We start from the raw sequence: 22,134 nt of genomic DNA on the forward strand, positions 1-22,134 counted from the left end.
TCTGCAGAGCCCTGTGACTCTGCGTGCCAGGGGCTCTATCTGGCACATTTCTTAACTTTGCAAAATTAATCGTGCCAAAGAGAACATCATCAAACGCGTCCGGCATAGAGTGTAAACATCTTCAAACCATGATTCTGCGCCATCAAGCGCTCTCCAGCTAATTTCATTTGGTGCATTACTCTGGAAGAAAATCGAGGCCAAGTGAAACTGCGGAAATGGGAACAATGCAAGGAGGAAAAAATCTCACCCCATTAAGGGATCCGTTTCTTCTTTGCACAAATAAACCCACCACGCCTTGGAGGCAAGACTAGATGGCTCCAGGATATTATCAGAATGCCCCGCGGGCCCTCTCGGACTGAGGGAGCCCTGCACTACAGAGGAGGAAGGTGGCTGGAGCCGCAGGGCCCCAGCCCTGGGCGCCTTTTAGGTAACTCCTATAATCTAAGCAATCGCTCCTCCTCCCCTCCCCCCCGCCACCCTCGCGGAGGCACAGAAGCCGGTTTTCGTGTGTTTTCACACGGGAGGCTAAAGCACGGCCCCACATTTTCCAGTCCTCAACGCAACGTTAGCAAGGCGCACTGACAGCGTTTCGGGAGCCACTCTCCTTCCCGCAGGGCCGCCGCACGCTCAGCCGGCCTTCTGTGGGGATTTGCACGGCCCCGTCCGCTTCGCTCTCCCTGGCTCCTCCATGACCTTCCGAGATTGGCCTCGGGACAGGACTCTCCGCGGAAGCACCACCCTCGGCGCTCCGACCCCGCGCGCGGCCGCGCTCCTGCGACTCCCAGAGGCGGCCCCTCGGGCGAGGGCTGGACGCGCGCGGCCGGGCCAGGGGGCGGGGACGGCGGGGGCGCGCGGGCGGTTTCCGGCGGGGGCGCGCGGGGCGCGGGCGGCGGGGCGGGGCGGGACTGGGGGCGGGGCCGGGACAGCAGCGCCCCCCGCCGAGCGGCGTGCAGGCACCGCCCCCGCGCGCCGCAGTCCGGGCTGAAGCGTCTCGGCCGTGGCCGTGGCCGTTAGCGTTGCCTCCTGGAGGCTCTGGCGGCGGCGGCGACTCCCAGGGCTCGCGGAGGGCAGCCGGCCGCCCCCAGCTCGTGGCCGCCTCGAGCAGCCCGGCGCTGGGACTGGGGAGGCGAGGCGGCGGCGGCGGGTTGTGCCCGGCCCCCCTCCTCCTCGCCTCCGGTCCCCGGGCGACTGCGGACTCCGGGCAGCCCCCGGGCGGCGGCCGAGCGGACGGCGGGGGATGGCGAGATAGCGGCGCGGGAGCGGCCCGTGAGTGCCGGAGGCGGGTGGGCGCGGCGCGGGGCGTGGGGAAGCGCGAGCCACGGTGCCCGGTGCCCGGTGCCGTGGGCGCGTCGCCGCGAGCGCCTGGCGGCTCGGGCGGGGTGGGGGGCAGCGCTCCGGCCGGCTCCGGTCTGGGGGCGTCCGCGAGGACTGACACCGGGGTGGGGGGAATGCTCCGGGTCGTGCTCCGGCGCCCTCGGGCCACCCCGCGTCCGGGAGGGCGCCCACTCCCTGGCCGCGAAATTCTGCCCCACGTAGGGCAGTAAGTTCTGAGACCAGAGGCTACCTGGGGGATGGGAAGGAGCTTTAATTTTTATTTTCCTTTGGAGATGTAACCAGCCGGGTGATTGCGTGACCCCGTGCCTCGACTCTTCATTAATCAGTTCTTTCTCTCTTCCTCCCTTATTTATGAGTGTATTTAATTTACCTGTACTTTTTATGTGCTTCTGTCCGAAGGCGCTAACCTCGATAAAGCCAAAGTTGAAGTGTTAGCGATCAAAATGAGGCTTCTTGCACGATGCCACTTTTGATGTGTTGTCTGAAAGGAAGGACCTGGAGTCTTGAGTTCTGACCCCTACAGAAAACTCTGCACGTCAGGTGGTTGTGCATTAACTTCAGGGCTTGAATAATGGGATTCTGGTGCCCACCTTCGGCTACCAAAAAACAAACTCAGCGGCATATGAGGTCTTTACTCTCCGTTGGGTATCTTTGTGTTCCTTTTTGTATGAGTGTGTTTAATGCAGTCAAATATTGATAGAACGGGTGTGCATTTTTTTGAGTGACATTTGTGTGAAAATGAATTCTTTGCATTTGTTTTTATGTGTCCTTTTAACTTACATTTTTCAACAAAAAGGTTTCAGTTTAAGGTTTGCCTTCCCATTGTTCGTTTTCAGTTTCAGATTTCTCTTTAATTAAAAAAAGTTTTGGTTGGAGTAAAAGTCATGTGACCTAGTAGTATCATTTAGTCAGGGGTCCACAAATGAATCCTAAATTAAAGCCCATTCCCATCTGCTGCAAATGAAAAATTAAAGCGTTTGTATACTGAAAATGATGGTTGCCCCTCCCCCTAAAATTATTTTGCTGCAGATCTGAAATCATGTTTCACCAAAATCGGAGGGTTCCTTGTCTAAACAAGCCTGACAGAGGAAAGGAAACCTAAGTGTAATAGTTAGTGTGTTCTCAAAAACTGGGGACTCTCCCCTCGTTTTTGACATTGACGTCCTGTTTTATTGCCAGGTGGAAACTGTGTTAATTTGGAGACTTCATTAGGTAGTTACAAGCTCAATTTAAATACGAGGTATGTTTTCAAGGTGAACCTAGGCAGCTCTTTCCCTTCCAAGAATTGAACTGAGGCTTATTTGCTTTGTAATAGGTGAGATCACAAGCGAGCCTCTCTTAATTAGTGGAGACTTGGATTCTCTTCTGGGAATTAAGGATCAGGAACTCTGCTGTCGAATGGAACAACTTTTGTGATTTTTGAAAGCCTGTACTCTTAATGGGTCTTCTTGAATAATATGTTGGTAACCGTATACGCTATTTTGATATTGAAATGTATTGTATTAATTTGTGGGACGGGCAGTTTGTGCACACTGGAGGAGATCAAATAGATATGAAGAGCTCTGGAGTGGAAAGTCCATCTTTCTCCCTTCTCTGCAGCAAGTACCCTGGTCTCCCCAGGAATCAGGGTTCCTAGTTCCTTACATATATCTTTCCAGATATACCTTATGCTAGTATTAACGTTTTGTATGTTTCTTTTTATTTGTCTTTCCGCAAACGAGGTCACTTTGTATATGCTGTTCTGCACCAGCTCCCCGCCCTTCCCTTAGAGTACTAAATCTTGGCAGTCTATCAGTACTTAAGAGAGCTGGCTCATTCTCTGGGAGCCGCTGAGAGTACTCCAATAAGGATGAACCATAATTTATTTAACCTCTTTTTTTTTTTTAATTGAGGTATGTGTAGGTTGTTTCTAACATTTTGTTATAAAATTATTGTAAAACTTGTGTTTTTAAAGTTTTTGAGTGGGTTTCACTTATTCCCAAAGGCAGTAGTAACATACGTCTCTGTAGCACATTCCAGGAAATAAATGCCCCTTCTCTCCAATATACACTTTTTGCTTTTGTATAATTTCACAGTGACCCGTAAAGATCTTTGATGTCTTTGTGATGAAGCCTGAGCCATGATGGCCAGTAAACTAAGGTCATATACCTTGATGAACACCTTACCTCTTTGTTTCAAGAAAAGAAAGAAAAGAACAGATACAAATTTTTAAGAATAATCTGTAGGAAAAACTCATAAGAGATTAAATATTTTTGAACATGGAGAAAAGGCTTGTACCTTTGATTAAGTTGAAGATGAAGGCAGTTTTTGTTTCATGAGACTTGTTTACCATTAGGCACTGAAATACCTGCCTTCTGTAGATTATCACCAGTATCTCATACTTTCATGCTGTTATAATATGGTTATAATTTGTACAGTTTGGGAGGTTAGAAGTAACTCTTAAGGGGAGGTATGCTTTTGGAAAATATTTGGCTCTTTAAAAATTGACATCTCAGTGCTTTTAAAACGAATCGTAGAAACAGTACTAATCCTAGAAATTGAGCCTAATACATCATAACATTTGAGTATTAGCCAATGTTGAGTTTTACATGTTTATTACATTTATTTTTGGAGCGTGTTTTTAAGATGAGGGTAAGCTATACTTTTTTTTTAACCTATCAAACAACTTTCTTAGTGTTTAAGATGTTTTCTTTTTCCTTATTATTTGGCACCTGTCATTGTAGTACAAAACTGCTAATATTGTCTATATTTGCTCTTCTTAAATAAGCATACATTGAGCATCTGTTACATTCCAGGCACCCTTATAGGGACTGCGAATATAGCACTGCACAGGGCAGGCAGACCCCACTTTTAATGAGTTCACAAATTACTGGGGGAGATGGATAAAAAGCAGAGAAGCAGTAAAGGAAATGATACCAAGTAGTAATAAGTACTGGGAAAGTAATGAGTCACTGTGGTAAAGACAGGATGGGGGCTGCTGTTTTAGATTGAGTGTTCCTGGAACTTTCTCTCAGGTAGAGAGATTTGAGCAGAGCTGAATGAGGCAAGGAGTCTGTGTGTTTGGAGGTCTGGAGGAAGAGTGGCTCAGGCAGAGGGAACCGCAGGTGCAAAGGCCCTCCGGTGAGGCTGGGCCTGTCTTACCAGAGGAGCAGAGGGCTGCCTCTGTGGCTGGGGTCCGTGATGGAGAGCAGATGGGGAGAGTGCCAGGCCGGGGAGAACAGGCACTGTACCTGGTGCCCGAGTGTTTGCACGTGTGAAGTAGTATTGTAGACGTGGAATAGAGGCCTTGGATGGGTTGTTCCTCCACCTGCTGAAAGCTCCAGGAGGGCAGGCAGGGGTCTGGCTGTTCCTCACCCTCTCCCACCAGCAGGAACAGCTGGATGTGAATATTTGTTGAAGTAATGAATAATTGGGGAGTTTCAAAAAAATAATCCTGCCTGATTTTGGCCAAAATACTTGGATTCGGGAGTCTTGAGCTTTCCATCATGGCTGTGGCCCTTGACATTACCAAATCTGTGATGTACATCCTCTCAAAGTATTGCTTTGTGTTGGTTGCATTTGATTGCTTTTCCATGAAATTGAAGTGTGAGGGCTTAAAAACATACCTAATTTTCCAGGACATTGTAGTGACTTCTGAGTAATTTAGTCAGAAGTTTCACCTGTGGTATCAGTAGATTTGCTATTTGCTTGAGCATAACATTTTCAAAGATGCCTTTTTTTGGGTTTTGTTTACTGAATGGATGAATTCCTTTGAGCAGATGACAGACTAATGAGCAAATAAAATATATGTACTTTATGCAGGTACTTCTATTCTCACAGGAAGAATGTGTGCATGTTCTATTTTAGGGAATATCAGGAACTGGGGTATTTCCTCTTCCCAACTTCTAATCTGTTTGTCATTCTAAATACATGTTCCCTTACATTAATTGAAAGCGTGGGAAATGAGTTTTGTGCCAAGTAATTGTTATAGATGTTTAATAAGAATCTGTTATCTTTCTCTTGACTGTGACTTTTTGGCTTCTGTGTGACATTAGGAATTTGGTCATCTCGCAGAGTGAGGGTTTTAAATTTTTTAATTTGGTATTCGAACTGGTTGATACCAGAACCGAGTAAGTTGTTTCTAGGTTTCTCTTCCAACTTTTTATCATGAGTTCTGCACAGACACTGTAAAGGATGGATTCTGTGGCTCCTAAAACTTAAGTCAGCTTTGCCCTTGTCACTGTCACTGCAGCGAAAGCTCTTTAGCGGTATAGCAGAAGCACGTGAGCATCTGTTTTATATGTAACTCGTTGTGGTCACTTAGCAGCTTAGATGTTTGAGCTGAAGTACTTTTCCTGCCTCCTTTGTATTTCCTCTGTGAACCACAGAGATGCAGAATTCCAAATCAGACTTTGGTTGTCTGAAATCAGAGCAGATACTTTCTCGCCCATCACTGCTGCTCATGTTGCTCACATAGGCAAAGGTTGTGTTTATCAGATGCGGTTTTATGGGTTTTATGTTGGAAGTTGGAGAAGAACTTCTGGTGGGTGAGCTCTTCATGGAATTTTGCACAGAGGTGAGAAAAATCTTGGCATTTACCCAATTCTTCTTTTGTGTGGCAGGTACAGAAGACGACTTGGAATCCTGATAGGTGCCTGGAGTTGAGAATCTCTCTGTGTTATTAAGTGGCAGCATTCTGCACTTAGACCACAAAGAAGTGATGTCACTTCCTGAAAGTGTGTGTGTGGCCTTTCCCTAGAAGGGGGCTTGGGTTACTGAGGCCCCTTGCTGCGCCTTCCTCTCACTGCTCTCAGAAGCAGCCTTCAAGGAGACTCTGGATCTGAGGACAGTGGAAATGGTGGCGGCAGGAACATCTGGTGGAAAATAACAAGTGGCAGAAGTAGTGTTTCCCATTTCTAATATAAGAAATGCTAGTGGGGCAGTGAGTGGTAGATGTTCTGTGGGCAGAATTGTGTGTCTGTTGAGCTGGGGGTGTGGGTGAGCTGGGGAGAAATGAGAATCTGCTACCCGGCCCTGAGTGCCGCAGCCCTTGAAAGTGCCGCCGTGCCGCCTGAAAGCTGGGGTGCCGGCCGTTCCTGGCCACACGCTTGGAGACCCACTGCCGTACCAGCGAGGTCCTGTTTCACATTTCATGCCTCAGTATTCATAGTGCAGTACAAAAGTGAAGGAGGCAAGAAGGTTTTAGAAACCTCTTCAAAGAAACTGTTAAAGTTGGGAGCATAAATCTTCATCTAATTGGAAACCTCTCCTGTGTTTATTCCTCGAAGATACCTGGCTCACCAGAGTTTTACCATGAATGTGAAATTATCTTTTTTGGAGATCCAGGTTCAGGTTTTGTGGAACTATATAGAGCTTAAAATGCAAAGCACGTATCAGTAATAAGAACTTACACATTCAGACAAAACCGAAGAAAGTATAGAATTTGAGAGCCACAAGAGGTCGCAGGTCATCGGGTCCACTTCTTAAGTTTACTTGCGAAGAGACCAAGACCAGAGCTGTTGTAATTTGCCCAAGAATCCAGTGGCTCCAGACTGGGACTGTGGAACCACGATGTGCTGATTCTTCGCTACAGGGCCCTGAGCCTCCCCCCTTAGAACAGCAGCTCCTTGAAGGCAGGGACTCTGTGGGGTTCGCCACTGTGTCCTCAACAGAGAACATTGCCCAGCCCATAGGCATTCAGATACTTGTTGCTAAATGAGTATCTACAGGATTTTAACAACTTCAGAGTGCCCCATTAGCTATAATATAGTACAGTATTTATAAAACTTGAAAGAATATGCAATTTCATGAGTTTCTTGTTAAAAAAATATATCACATTACTCTTAAAGCCCCCAATATTAAGCCTCATATTAGCCAGATGGAAAAGTGAAGGTGTGGCATTTTACTTACTAGCTTGGCACTTTTCTGAGTCTGGCTTCACTACATTTTCTAATTGTCATTCTGTAAGCTCTGTCAGCTGGGATCTGATGTCATTAACGTTTTATATTTTGTTTTTGAAGACAGGTATTTTAAAATACAGCATTTGGGCACGTGGGTGGCTCCGTCAGTTCAGCGTCTGACTCTTGATTTCGGCTCAGGTCTTGATCTCATGATTAGGGAGTTTGAGCCCTGCATTGTTTCCATGCTAATAGCATGGAACCTGCTTGGGAGTCTCTCTCCCCCCCCCCCGCCCCTCCCCTGCTTGCCCTCTCTCTCTCTCTCTCAAAATAAATTAATTAATTAAATAAGTTTAAAATACGTCATTTGTTGTCTGAATTGTTTGCTGTTTCTCCACATATGTTTTACCAGTCATTTCACTATTTTTAAAACCGAAGGCCATATAGGGATTTGATTGTTTAAAAACAAATGTAGGGGCGCCTGGGTGGCGCAGTCGGTTAAGCGTCCGACTTCAGCCAGGTCACGATCTCGTGGTCCATGAGTTCGAGCCCCGCGTCAGGCTCTGGGCTGATGGCTCAGAGCCTGGAGCCTGTTTCCGATTCTGTGTCTCCCTCTCTCTCTGCCCCTCCCCCGTTCATGCTCTGTCTCTCTCTGTCCCAAAAATAAATAAACGTTGAAAAAAAAAATTTAAAAACAAATCTAGCCAAAGGGACGGGGGAATTGTCACTTTCAAATCCTGCTGGTGGGTGTTTGAATTGTTACAACTTTCCAGGAGGGCAATTTGGTATTACTCATCGAAAGCCTCAAAAATGTGCCATGTCTCTTAGTCAGGCATTTCCATCACAAGGAATTTAAGCTAAGGAAAAAAAAAACATGTGTACAGAGACCAATCTGTAGCAATGGTTCTTACCTCCACGCTGCGTGTGGAGACCATATTCCTCAGTAGCTGTCTTTCCCACACTGGTTCTTAACTTGATGGGAAGTCCACTTAGTGTGGAGTGTCTCAAAATTGCACGGGGTGCTCTCTGAAGTTTGGGAAAAAGACATTTCCAGAATCTGGTGACGTCCCCACAAAGTACACACAGAAAAACAAACAACCTCTAATTTGCAAAATGATTTTTGTAGCTTTGTTTATAGTTCTAAGCTAGAAACAGTTTAAATGCTCAATAATAGGGATTGGTTAAACAAATTGTGGTATGTACATGTAATGGAAAAAACCCTTTATTCATGAACAGTGAGGTAGGTAAGGGAGTAATTTATTGATGTGAAAGATATTCAGAATTTGCAAACTGAAAAAGCAGATTGTAAAATGGCGTGTGTAAAGAAAAATTTTTTTTAATGTTTGTTTATCTTGAGAGAGAGAGCACGAGCAAGCAGGGGAGGGGCAGAGTGAGATGAGAGGGAGAGAGAGAGAATCCCAAGCAGGCTTGGCACAGCACAGAACCAGACATGGGGCTCGACCTCATGAACCTCGAGATCATGACCAGAGCCAAAATCAAGAGTTAGCCGCTTAACTGACTGAGCCACCCTGGCACCGCATGCATGTGTAAATTGATCTAAGTTTTTTGGTGATTTTATTTTGGAGGGCGAATGTGACAGAGCGTCTAGAATACAGAATGTGTATACAGTTTTCTACCTATTATATGGGAAAATGTCAGGGAAATTATACACCAAATATTAGGTAGGATTATCTTTGTGTGTTGAAATTACAAGTGACTATTAGTTATTTTTTTTTATTACTGTTTTCCTGATTTCCACTATATAAAGCATGTTATATGATTAAGACAATGGGATCAGATGCTATTTCCCATTTACTGGTTGTGTGAACCTGGGCAGGTTCTGTCTCTCTTTCCTTATCTGTAAAATGGGAATAATAATGTCCAGCTCAAGGTGCCTAAAGTAGCGTTTGATAAGTGTTACCTTGACTTCACCTATCTGATATGATTAAGACCAATATTATATTTCTATTAATATAGAATTTCTAAGCAGAATAATTTGTTTTACAAGTCCCATTGTTGTGAAAAGCATTTCAGGACATTCTGACAAAATATTTCATTGCTTTTGGTCGCTGATTTTGTTGAATTTTTATTTAGTTTATACTTTTTTTTTTTTTAAGTTTATTTATTTAGAGAGAGAGAGAGAGAGAGAACACGCATGGGAGGGACAGAGAGAAAGAATCCAAACAGGTTCCCCACTGTCAGCGTGGAGCCCTATGTGGGGCTCAGACTCATGAACCATGAGATCATGACCTGAGCTGAAGTCAAGAGTTGGACGCTTAACTGACTGAGCCACCCAGGCACCCTGCATTTTTATTTACTTTAAAACTGAAATGCTTTCCATTGCCAAGAAATTTTATTTTGAATTGAAGGCTTTTTTCCCCTTCTGTTTTTGTCTTTAACAGTAGTAAGTTCTTGAAGGTCAAGGTCTCGTCATCTTTCCTTTTGTAGAGTCAGAATGAAATGTGATTCACTCCTTCAGTAACTGTTAGGGGCCTTTTTTTCCTGGGCGGTGGGTAGGCATCAGGTACACAGCAGTGCCCAGGACAGACATGCCCCATCATTTGTATGACATGGGAGGTGACCAGGACGGTTCAGGGCCAGGAGGCACACTCACACTCAATAAAAGGTCTTCCGCAGCTGACAGACACGTAGACCTCATTTCCTCCCCTGCAATTTTAAAAGAAACTTCGTTGTGATGTTACTTTTCAGTGAAACAAACTGTGCCTCCTGCTTATTCCACAAAGCACCTGAGGAGCAGACTGGGTTATTATTGCCTTCACTGACAGTTTACATTACACCTGCTTGAGATACCCGAGGCTAAAAGTCTCTAAATTGCTGCTGTGTGTCTTCTGTGAAGGAAGGGCCTTTCTGAGCTTACCTTTTATAAAATTACTGTGATGGGTTCCTACTAGTAAATTTAGGACCGAATGGAATACGTGGATCCCATTTGAGAAATTCTAGCACATACTCTTACTGAGGGTGAGGACAATAAAGCATGCACTTTAGAGTAATGTTTCTACTTGACAGTGTATAAAACGACATTAATTTTGTAATTTCCTAATGTAAGGGCAGTTTTTAAGTTGGCAACAGTTGAAATATTCTGATGCAAAGCAGACCCAACAGTCACGGAGGAAGCCTTGGAATTTCACAGGTAGTGACCTTGCGTATCATTCCCCTCAGACAGCCTGATAAAAGAACGTGGTCCCCACAAACCTTTTTTCTTGTGTCTACAAAATGCATGGAAAGTTAAGTCATGCCACAGGTCAGAGGCACCAGCAGAGCCAACATTTTATTCTTCATTTATCTCACGTTTTTCCTGTCTACACCATTGCTTTGCATGGTCCATTTTACCCCCTCAGCAGTTAGCTTCCCTTTTTTGGTTGAGGAAAGACCACTTTGCAGAAAGAAACACGCTTTCTCTCTCTCAGTGAGATGTACTGAGTATGCATTGGCGAGTAGGAAGCAGCCAAGCCGTGTTGACATGCGGACGGTAGGCTGTCGGCTAGACATCGAATTTAGCGCACTCGCCCTTTCTCAAACACCAGCTTCAATAAAATTACAGACGTCTCTGTTTTGGAACTTTTCAGCTCTCTTCCAGATAATCAAAGCTGTGATTGCTGTACTCACACATTCCATGGGCTGTATTTATTGCTGGGATCAAAAGCTCAAACACTTGCAGGTGCAGTGAAGGTCACGTACCTTGCTGAGTGCGTTCGATCTGCCTTTTGTCTCCATGCTTTTGGTAGACACAGTGAGCGATTCTTCACTTTCTTTTTACTACACGGTAGACAGCAGTGATGATCTAGATGGTAAATGGCAACTGGAAGTTGTCTCAGTTCTGGGGACCAGTAAGGAGAGACACCAGGGGAGGTTGCTGTGCAACGTGAGCTTCGTTTCAAAGGATGGGCTGATGTTTGTTCAACAGACGAAGAGTAGGACGGACATGCCGGGCGGAGGGTGCAGCGTGTGCAGTGACCCAGAGGACCACCGAGTCTGGTATGTCTGGGGCAACTTGAGCGCAAGGGCAATGTGTGCAGAGGTGGGATTGGGAAGTTAAGAAAGCCTCGTGTCCTGCTAAAGTTGGCGCCTTTTCCAGTAGGTCAGGGAGACTGGTGGGAAACTTCAGGCCTGTGAGACCAGCATTTCAGAAACGTCACCTGGTTGTGCCGTGGAGGGTTTGGGGAGCCGGAGACCAGTGAGGAGCACTGCAGCAATGCAGGCCGAGGGGAAGGGGCCCCCGCCAGGCCCGGCCCCTGAAGTTCGTCTGTGTTGTCCTAACAGTGTCCAGGCGGTGGCACACAAGCTCCTCTCGCGCCCGGCCCTCCGTGCCTGTTTTTCAAGCTTCTGATTGAACTCCGAGCAGAAGCATTCCATGCGTTTAAAGCTCCCAAGCACTGGTCTACTGATGGCTTCTCCTTAAGTTGCTAAATGTTCAAGGGGTTCCCAAGTGTGCGTGGTAGGTGGAGCCCGGAGCGATGACGTAGCTGCTTGGGTTAAAGATGTTGGTCAAAGGGTAGGAGCTTTCAGTTCTAAGGTGAGTGGGTTCTGGGGATCTAATGGACAGCAGGGCGAGTACAGTTAATTTTGTATTGTATGCTTAGAAATTGCTGTGAGAACAGATCTTAAGCATGTCCACTCTGCACACACAAAAAAGTAACTGTGAAGCGATGGACGTGTTAAGTTGATTGTGGTGGTCATTTCACGGGGTACATGCATATCAACACATCAAGTTGTACACTTGAAAAGTATACAGTTTTGTCAGTTCTACCTCAGTAAAGCTGAGAAAAAAACAGGGAGTAGGTACACCTGTGGAGAGATGGGATAAGAAAGTGTGGTGTGAGATTTATATTGAAGCAAGAACTTCTTTTTTATTCTTTAATAATTTTTTTATGTTTTAATTTTTTTTTTGAGAGAGAGAGAGACCACGAGCTGGGGAGGGGCAGAGAGAGGAGGGTGGGGGACAGAGGATCCGAAGCGGGCTCTGCGCTGACAGCAGAGAGCCCGATGGGGAACTAGAACTCATGTACCGTAAGATCATGACCTGAGCCCAAATCGAATGCTCAACCGACTGAGCCACCCAGGCGCCCTTGAAGCGAGAACTTCTCATAGTTTGAGCAATAATAAAGACAATAATAGTCTCTGTTTTATATTAATGATACCTTGACATTTGATTACCTACCTGTTAATTTTTCAGACTAAAAGTGAATCCTCCAGTTTTAATGCCACTGGAGGAGAGGATTTTATGCATTGTGGTAAATGAGGAGGCAAAAGAGTTATCCTTATTGTTAGTATTTTGGCAGTTACGTTACATTATTGGCCCATTTCACTGATCAGTCTTTGGTGTTTTTCCCACATGTGGCTGCTAAATTATGTCTCTTCCAACCTGTGTTTGTTCATTTTCTACATGTGTTGTCATTGTCAGCATCAGCGTCATTTTGGACTTGAAATGATCAATGCTGAATTTATCTTATTGGATTAGTTTGTTGGATTAGTTTATTAGAATCCTCATTATTACATGCAGTATATTTGCTGTTTTGCCCATTTTTTTCATCCACGGATTTGACGAATGTGATTCCTGTGTCATCATCTAGTTTGTTAATGACAATGTCAAGAGAAATAGTGTGTCACACCTGTCAGTAAACTTTGTCCAGGGTGACGTCATCCGCTAAGAGGCACCCCTTGAGTAAGGCTGGGGAATATGGTGAAAGAACCCCCTTCACTCTTTTGCGTACAACCTGTGTCTCTTTATCTTGTTCATAAATACCTTTCAGTAAATATGTTCTGTTTCTGACGCTTGCTTTCCCAGTTCAGTAGCCTCATCAGGTAAGGGGGTGAGGGGTGGGGGCTGAGTACACTGGCCTAGGGTCCCTTTCCTGACATGTCCTGCAGTCTGACCCAGGATCATTGTAAAGCTTCCGTGTCTCTGGTCTGTAGAACCTACTTTCTTGACGGAACGTCTCACAGAACATCCCTTTCCAAAATGGTTTCGCCAGAAACCAGTTATTTCTGTTGTATTTTTCATTCTCTGTTCCACTCTGTTCAGAAGTTTCAAGTGAATGTAAGGTGCAGTGCTCTGCCCCCACATCTGTACAAAATGTTGTAGACTGTGGTCTGAAGCTAAAGGTTTTGTTTTAATTCTTTTTCTTTTCCTTTTTTTTTTTTTTGAGAAGCATTCGTATTCTAAAATAATGCTTCAGATTTTGAGATCTGTAATTAAAGAATACCATAAAGGAAAGAAAAGGACCCAGTGAATTCTTTTGGAGAGGAGAGCTTTGAGATTCCAACCCCAAACAATGTTAAGAAACATTCAGGCCCCTTTTGGTCGATATCTGTGCACTGAAATATAAATCTTCAGACCGTTTATATTTTAAGATCATTTCAACAACAAGTCAAGAATTTTTTAATGCCAATACATTTTGAAAACAGGTTGTTAACTGGTGCCCTAAGAACTGTACTTGGCCTTCAGATATGTTTCCTTTGGCCCACATAGTGTTTTGTAAAGAATTAGTTGCCAGCGTTAAAAATAAGGAGATTTCACGTTACAAAACCAAACCAAACCTGCCTTCCTGTCCCTTTTTTCAAAAAGGGTCAAAAAGGTCTGTGACTTCCGGGGCCCCGTGTTCCCACGTGGCAGTTATGTGGGAGTCCAGCACGAGCTCCAGGCTGCCCGCCACCGCTGTCCGCTCCGTGCTTGTTCCCTGCAGCCAGCTCCACTCGCCTCGTCCGGCTGGTCCTCGGAGTAGGTTTGAGCTTGCACCTGCTGGGTTAGGAGCTAACCAGTTCCGAGTATACTTGGGAGAACAGCAAGGTGGTAGCAGTCTGCAGTTTTGTTCCCTGGACACAGGCTGTCTGACCTCTGTCTTGAGGTGACAGCCGGAAGTGCCTGGTAAAGCAGGTGGAATTTCCCCAGGAACAGCACGCAGCTGGGCAGCTGGGCAGGGTGGAGGAGGCCAGCACTCTTCACGCATTCTAGCTCTGCTGGTTCCCGGTGACAAGCAGCGTGCCCCAGGAATGAAACAACTGTGCATTTCTTAGGACATGGAAAGTAGGGGGAAGTAGGCCTGGGCGGTAGTTGTCTGATTCTAGAGACATCAGGGAATTTGTCTGAGGTCACATACCTGCCACCCGGTCAGTGGCGGAATAGGGACTGGAGCCCAGGACTTGTTGCCCTGGTTCAGTGAGTTTTCCACTGCACATTTTTCATTTATGTGTAATTGTCTAGAGATGGGGGAATCAGGCCTGGATTCAAATCCACGTTCTGTTCCGGACAACATGTGTGACCTCAGGCAAGTGTCAAAACCTGTCTGTGCATCATTTTCCTTGTTATAAAGAAGGGGAGAATAATGATACTGACCTCATAGGGTGCTTACAGGGATTAAATATGATACTGCATTTAAAGAACTTAAAGCAATGCCTGCTTGTGATAAATAATGTATTAATAATGCATGATACCTGAAAATAACATTTGTACATTCTATATTATCATAGTAGACTTAGCTGAAACCAGCATCGCAACCATACAAAACTATTACATAATCATTTTTTTCCTCTTAGAATTTAGAAAGGGCTTTTAGGATGGCTTTACTCCATGTATTTTTTTTTTTTTGAAGCCAACAATTTGAGCCAATTTTACCTTTTTATTCATAATTTTTTTCTGTCACAGACAGGCGCATTCAAAAGCATACCATACAGCTTCCTCTTCAGAATGTAAAGAAATAATTGAGTGTCATGAAAATATTTTCAGTTCCCCACCAAAAATGCCATTTGGGTGGATTTGTTCAATTCACTGAATAGATCTTGGATATATTGTGCATATAAAACCCTTTCAGATGCAGGAGTGTTATAAAGATAAATCTCTGTTCCTTAGGGAGCTCATAATTAATGGGAAGAGAGGGTTGGAGGAAGGGAAAGCGTAACCTCCGTTAATACCTGGTATGATACAATAAATGCCCGAGGTGGAACTTGTGCAGGGTGCACTGGGAACATTAAGTGATGCCAGCGTCTGGGCGTGATGGCCTGCGAGAGATCCAGGAGGCAAGGACGCCCAAGGACAGGGAGTTGAGAAGGAGGATCAGCTTGTGGGGCCGAAGTTTGAATTTGAGTTTGGACGTACAGCCTGAGCAGTTGGTTGGGCCGCCTCCTGACTGTTGGCCTGAAGCTTGAAGGGACAGTGAGGGCTAGAGATGGAGAAGCTGATGGAAGCCAGGTGAGTCATCGCCGAAGCCAGAGGCCACGAGGTGGATTAAGCTGTGATTAAAGTACATGTGATGGCGATGCTGCTGACGGCCCGCCAGAGCAGTAGCCTTGGAGAGAGGGGGAAAGGGTTGGGGGGGAGAGGTGGAGCCACGTGTAGGAGGTAAAACTGGTGAGTAGGTGGACGAGGTGGGGAAGAAGGTGGGGTTAAGGGTGACTCTCGCTTGGGTGACCCAGGAGAGACTGGTGCCACGAACAAGACCTGGGGCGCAAGAGAGTAGGTTGGGAAGGGAAACTGAGTTTAATTTTATACCTGTGGAGTTTTTGAGGGATCTGTGAAATCTCTAAGTGGATATGTCACGTCAAAATATTTGTCATTCTTGAAGGACCTCATTTGAGTGGATTTGTGTAGATAAACAAGAAGTTGCCTGGTGGACAGATGGTTCATCTGTGGCTGGGAAGAGACCAGTCCTAGAAATACGGATTTGGACATCATTAGTTGTGAACGATGATTAAAGCCACCGAATAGATGATGCTGTTCAGTGAAGATGCACAGGGTGAAAGAACGGTGGGCTAAGGGAGTCCCTTCCCAGCAAGGAAGTTGAGAAGGAATGCTCTCTTATGGGCATCTCTAATCAATGGGGGAAGGAATGAATTCTTTAATTAGTGGTGTTAGGGTCAGCGTAACCTTTGGGGGCCAGGGGAACCTGCGTCCCGACTCCTCTTGTACACCGAAATTAATTTCAAAAGGACCAAAGTTTCAGATGTTAAAAGCCTTAAATGTACTGGAAGATTAGATGGGCGACCATTTTTACAACTTCGGCATGAGGAAGTGTTCACGGTCAGAAACCAGAAAGGACAAAATTGGGAAACCTGACTTAATGAAAGTCCAACAAAACCTCACTGGAAAGTAAGAAAACAAGCTGGAAATATGTGCAGTGCATGTAGCAGTCCATCTGTATACTGGGCTGTGATGTTAGGCTGTTTCTTATCAAGCAGTGAGAAAAAGATTAGTGTCTAATTAGAAAAATGGGCAAAAGACAGAATGAGCATTTTATTCATAAAGCATCTCAGATTACCAATAGACACGTGAAAGGTAGTTTTGACTACATATTCAGGAAATGCCATTTATGGCCTAACAGATGGAAGAGATCAAAATTAAAAAAAAAAAAATCCTTGATCTTGGTGAGAGTGTGGGGAAGCAGGTACTGGGGAATGAGCTGTTCCTGATTGTTTTTGGAAGGTAAGCTTTTATCGTGCTTTTCCCCAGCACGTTGAAGATCCCTTGGCTGATTTTGGACCAAGAAGGAGTGTTCTTCAGGTTGTTTCTGTACTATAATAATAGAGCGTTTAACTCTTGTGATAGAAGGCAAAAACCAGTTCGCGGGTGTGATAGACATTGTTAGCATTTATTGAAGGCTGTTGCATGTCAGCGACTCTGACCGCCCAGCGGAGGTGAGAGGCTAATGTACAGACCTCAGTCGGCAGGGCCGTGGAGTGTCTGGTGGATCCTGAAGCACAGGAGGAGTTGGGGGTGTGGAGCATCCCAAGAGGCAGTGGTTGGAGGGGGGGTCCTGAGGCCTGTGAGAATGTGTGGAGCTGGAGGGTGGTTCCCTGCTGCAGTGGGGGGTGAAGGGGATGGCTCTGGAGGGTTTTGTCTACTAGGCTGGCCAGGAACTTGACGCTGGAACCATGGGGAGTCTTCAGAGGCGTCTTAGACACCAGAGGGGTGTACTCAAAATTGTTTGTTTTTTTTTTTTGAACGTTTATTTATTTTTGAGACAGAGAGAGACAGAGCATGAATGGGGGAGGGGCAGAGAGAGAGTGGGAGACCCAGAATCGGAAGCAGGCTCCAGGCTCTGAGCCATTAGCCCAGAGCCCGATGCGGGGCTTGAACTCATGGACCGCGAGATCGTGACCTGAGCTGAAGTCGGACGCCTAACTGACTGAGCCACCCAGGCGCTCCTCAAAATTGTTTTGACACGCTGAAGTTGATAGTGAACAGCCCCTTGAATTAACAGGGAAGTCCTCACTGGAGTGAAGATCATCAAAACTGAAGGAGAGGAACGTAAAGATCCTGAAAAACAAAAAGTCAGACCGAGGAACACTTTTGGGGAAACGCTATCCTGCAGAATCCACGAAGACATATTCTTATAGCACAAGTCACATTTCATTATCATTCTCCTGCACGCAGATTCAGATTAGAGCAGGATAATGGAATCCGGAGGCCATGGAGATGTCTCTCAGATTCCCAAACATTTCTTGGCTCACAGGGCTCTTGATGTTTCATTGTTTTCATGGTGCCCCTAGGTCCAAAGAAATGCCTAACAGCTCTTTTTGTGAAGTACTTAGTTCCAGACAACTTAGTATTTATGACCTGACACTTTAGTAGCGGTTTGGAAAAATAACGCATATCAATTTTTAAAACAAAGATAATATTTTGATGTTATTCTTTAAAAGCCACATGTGTGAAAGATAATATTTTGATGTTATTCTTCAAAAGCCACTTGTGTGAACCTGTTGGGTACTGCATACCTTCTCAAACCTTGGAAACAGGTCGGGATACTGCCACCCTTGTTTCCATTTGTATGTTGATATCTGGATGGGTGGTGCTTGTATTTTATCATAGCACCCAATGACCCTGTCTTTGCAGGATAAGTGATGTCATTGAGAGGAATGTAGCATCGCCTAGTGTTGAAAGTGACCTACCTTGGTGTGCCTGGGTGGAGCAGTCTGTTAAGCGAAGCATCCGACTTCGGCTCAGGTCATGATCTCACAGTTCGTGGGTTCAAGCCCCGCATCGGGCTCTGTGCTGACAGCTCAGAGCCTGGAGCCTGCTTCGGATTCTGTCTCCCTCTCTCTCTGCCCCTCCCCCACGTGTGTGTGTGTGTGTGTGTGTGTGTGTGTGTGTGTGTGTGTGTGTTGCATGCGCTCTCTCTCTCTCTCTCTCTCTCTCTCTCTCTCTCTCTAAAAGAAAGAAAGAAAGAAACAGAAACCGACTTGCCTTCCTAACTTGAGCTAAAGGTTCTGACAGTGTTGGACAGTGATGTCACTTTGTTTCCTTTGAAAATTTAAAATACACTGTAATATCCCAGATGGCTTGCTTTTGTGCCTTGGGGCGCCTCAGTGCGTCCATTGGGAACTGCAGCTCCGACTCTGTGTTCTGGGCTGGGCAGTCCTTGGGTCAGCCATCAGCCAGCTTAAACTTGTGAGTGTCAGTGCCGTGCTGGACAGTGGGGGCTTACGGTGAACGGAGAGGCAGCATCCTCTCAAGGAACTTGGAGTCTGTGGGAGGAATTACAAAACTGGGAAGTGATGCCTGGGAGCCAGGGTCAGCAAGCTTTCCCTAGGAGGCCAGGTAGTAAATAAATCTTTTAGGCTTTGCTGGCCATGCAGTCTCTGTGGACACTGCCCAGTCCTAACACTATAATGCGAAAGCAGCCACGGGTAGCATGTAACAAGTGAGCACGGCCGTGAGCTAGTAAAACTTCATTCACAAAAGCAGACATGGCCCACGGCTCATTGTTTGTGCAAGCCCTGAACTAGAGATGTGATTAAAGCGTGGAAGCAGAAGAAGGAGCCACTGACCTGCCGGGGAATCCCAGAAGGGATCTCAGAGGCCGCCCTGGGCTCTTCCTACCTCCTGCCAGGAGTTTCCCAAGTGAATGGAGGAGAGGAGGCGACAGAAAGCCATACAGAAAGGAATTCCAGGCCCAAGGGAAATACTTGCAGATACAGGGAGTTGTGAAGGGGTGTGGCAGCTTGGAAATGGTAACTGTTAGAGGGGAGGGCACAGGGCTACAGTTCCATGGGTCATTTCTCTCATGTTTTGTTTCCTCCCTCATTTTTTGGTGAATCGCATCCTCTAGTAGCCTCCGGAGAATAGGTACGTGGAGGTGTAGCTTTTGAGTTCTGGCATAGCTTTATAAAATAGATTTTATCATCTCTCGTAATTAGTAGTTTGAGAATAGAATTCAAGTGTGAAAATAATTTTTGCACAGATTCTGGAGATGTTCTCTTTAGCTTTCAATGCCAAGAAGTCTGATACTCCCCCCCACTCCCCCACTGTGTCTGTGGACCACACACCCAGTGTCTCCTCTGCAGCCCGCTCTGAAGATAGTGCTGTCACTGTCCCCGTGTGCTGGCGGAGGGCTGGTCGGGTTCATGCAGCAAGTCCCAGCGTCCTGGTTTTAGAGAACTGTTCCCATAGTGTCTCATTTCCGAAACCTTGTATGGATGGCCTTCCCCTCCCTGGAAGCTTTTGAAATTTTCTTTTACACAGTTATTCTCAGTGATGTACTTTGTTGTAACTGTAAATTCACTGTGCTGAATACTTGCCCGGCTCTTTGAGAACTAGACTTTTTTGTAGCTGAATATATATATATATCAACAATTCTTTGTCTTTGTTATTGCAGTTCTCTCTTAATTAATCTTCCCAAAACACCACTTCCTTCAAGCTTCTCTCTTCCTGAAAAACCTTTACTGTTTTCCTACACAGTCTAGTCTCAGTCTGCCTTTCCAAACCAGCCAGGTTTGTGTTTTTCATAGGTATGTCTCCCTCAACTCAAATCCCCACACTTGATTTAACAGCACAGTGGGGTCTCCCTAACTGCAAAGAAGTTTATGTTCCTGCCAAGCCTTCCTCAAAGGCAGTGCCCCGGAGCTGAAGATCTCGTGTATAGGGGAGGTGGAGGTGGGGAATGCAGTTAGGAAACTAGTTGCTGGTCACAGTTTTTCAACGTTTTCTTTTGTCCTCTAATAGAAAAGAATAAAGAAGGGACACTAAAAGAGTATGAATCAGCAGTATGGATACTGTTTACTTTCCATTCAGTCTCCCTTGCTTGGGGGTAAACATTCCAGCATCTCTCCTGTAGGTTTGGTGATCTTGCCTTGTAGTTAAGTGGCTTTTCTCCCTCCAGTGTGCAGTTCCTTTTCTGAATCGGTGACAGGAAGTATCTCATGGTGATGACAAAAAGCTACATTCTCGGGATGAAGGATGCTCTGGGTCATCTTCATTCATGTCTCCCTGACTGAACAGGTGTTTCTCAAGCCCCTTCCCGCTGGCTGTAGTGCCACCCGGCCACTGTAAGGAGAGTCCTGCCGGTAGGATACACTAGCTCTCTGCCACATTTCCCCTTCCCTCCTCACCCCGCTCCCCCTCCTCCCTCCACCCCGCCAGAAGAAAAATCAGATCAAGCAAAATCTGTCGACCGCAGTTTCTGGTCCTTCTCTGCCTTTAGCTGTACTTCCCTCTTTTCAACCCTCTTTTCTAATTGTCCTCAGCAGAAAGGACCAAAACCTCATGTAGATTGGAACCAGGATTCTCAAAGCTGAGGAGGAAGCAATCCGAGTGCATACGTGGAGGTTCCATTTCCCCAGGAGGGGCGGAAAACACTGCGTGCGGGCTGGCCTGCGCTTCTCCGCAGCCTATGCGAAGTCAGGACGCAACGTAAAGAAACTAAACCAGCGAAAAATAGATTTTTTTCCTTTCGATTCCAGCAATTTTATAAATTGATTCTGCTTGATCTGTTTTCTTAAAAAGAAGATTTGTTGACGTTTTTTAATCCTTTAACATAATTGTATTGCATAAGAGACAGACTGGTGGCCCACGGGTGGGGTACCTTCTGAAGGCATATTTTGTTTGGCCTTTAGAATGTCTAAAAAATACAAATTAGTTCCGTACATTTTACAAAGTTGAGCTTTTCATACACATCCCAGGTTTCTACCTTGGCTTGAAAAATAAAATCTGGCAGCATGAGGCCCGCTGCTGCCACCTCTAGGCTGGGCGGGGAGCTCCGGTTTGTGCCTGCCCCTGTGGCCTGTCACTTCTTTTGTCCTCCAGGAATGTGCTGCTGCATTGGGCTGCCGCAGCAAGCCACAGTGAGCCTCCTTTTGAAAATCAGCTCCTAAAGCTCTCTAAAAACGTGTTCTCCTCTAGGAATAAGGCATCCGGTAGGGAAAAAAGTAAATTTCTGGCAGTGTTTCTATCAGAAGGGAGCAAAGACCAGTTTCACGTGTCCTTTTTCCATTAAAGTTCATTAGAAGGCTCTGTTTGTGTATTGTTGTGGTCTCAAGTGAGTCCCTTTGAAACTCTGCTTAGTAGTGAAGTCAGATCTATCACAAGCACAGTATCATATGGCGCGAGCGACTTCCTCTGAATTTGCTACATAAGTGTTAAGGGCAGAAGAAAGTTTTCTTTATCATCCTGCGTGTGTTCACTTAAGCAGGTGTTGGTGGCATTGCCATTGATTGTCCTGTTCCTGAGCACACCCAGCACCCCAGCCTGATGCTCGCTGACCTCGTCAGTGGTGTCCTTGATCGCTGCCTGCGGTCGGCGCCGACCTTGTGCTGGTGTATCTGCTTGCTTGTTGCCTGCCAACAGGAGTGGAATATCACACCTTGACTTTGGGAAGCTTCTCACTTGAGCCCCGAGTAGAGGCGGCTTCGATGCTGCAGTCCCAGAGGCTGAGGCCGGGAGGGATCAAGTGATTTGCCTCAGTCATGCTGCTGATTAGCCTTGGAGCCAGGAGGAGAGTCTGCATCCACAGGGTCTGGTCCAGAGCTTGCCTGCCTACATACCCCTCTTGCCACTTCACAGGACACATGTCTCCTTTCTAGAACAACTGTAAACTTGTAGTGAGGGACTGTTTCACCTCAAGCTAATGTTTAGCCAGTCAGTGAATGCGGTGTGTGATTATTTCAGTTACGGTTTGGTCGCTTCCGGGGCTCC

The 22,134-nt window shown here is 45.9% G+C and overlaps 1 protein-coding gene across 1 annotated transcript in view; it reads left to right on the plus strand.

Annotated features, from left to right (window-relative positions):
• Window positions 1-956: 956 nt before the first annotated feature.
• Window positions 957-22,134, plus strand: part of LIFR (LIF receptor subunit alpha) — a 75,161-nt gene continuing 53,983 nt past the window's right edge. The window contains exon 1 of the mRNA XM_043599648.1: window positions 957-1,266. The gene's annotated coding sequence lies outside the window, so the exon portion shown is untranslated. The remainder of the gene's footprint in view (window positions 1,267-22,134) is intronic.

This window comes from Prionailurus bengalensis, chromosome A1 (assembly GCF_016509475.1).
Source record: "Prionailurus bengalensis isolate Pbe53 chromosome A1, Fcat_Pben_1.1_paternal_pri, whole genome shotgun sequence".
Taxonomy (NCBI): domain Eukaryota; kingdom Metazoa; phylum Chordata; class Mammalia; order Carnivora; family Felidae; genus Prionailurus; species Prionailurus bengalensis.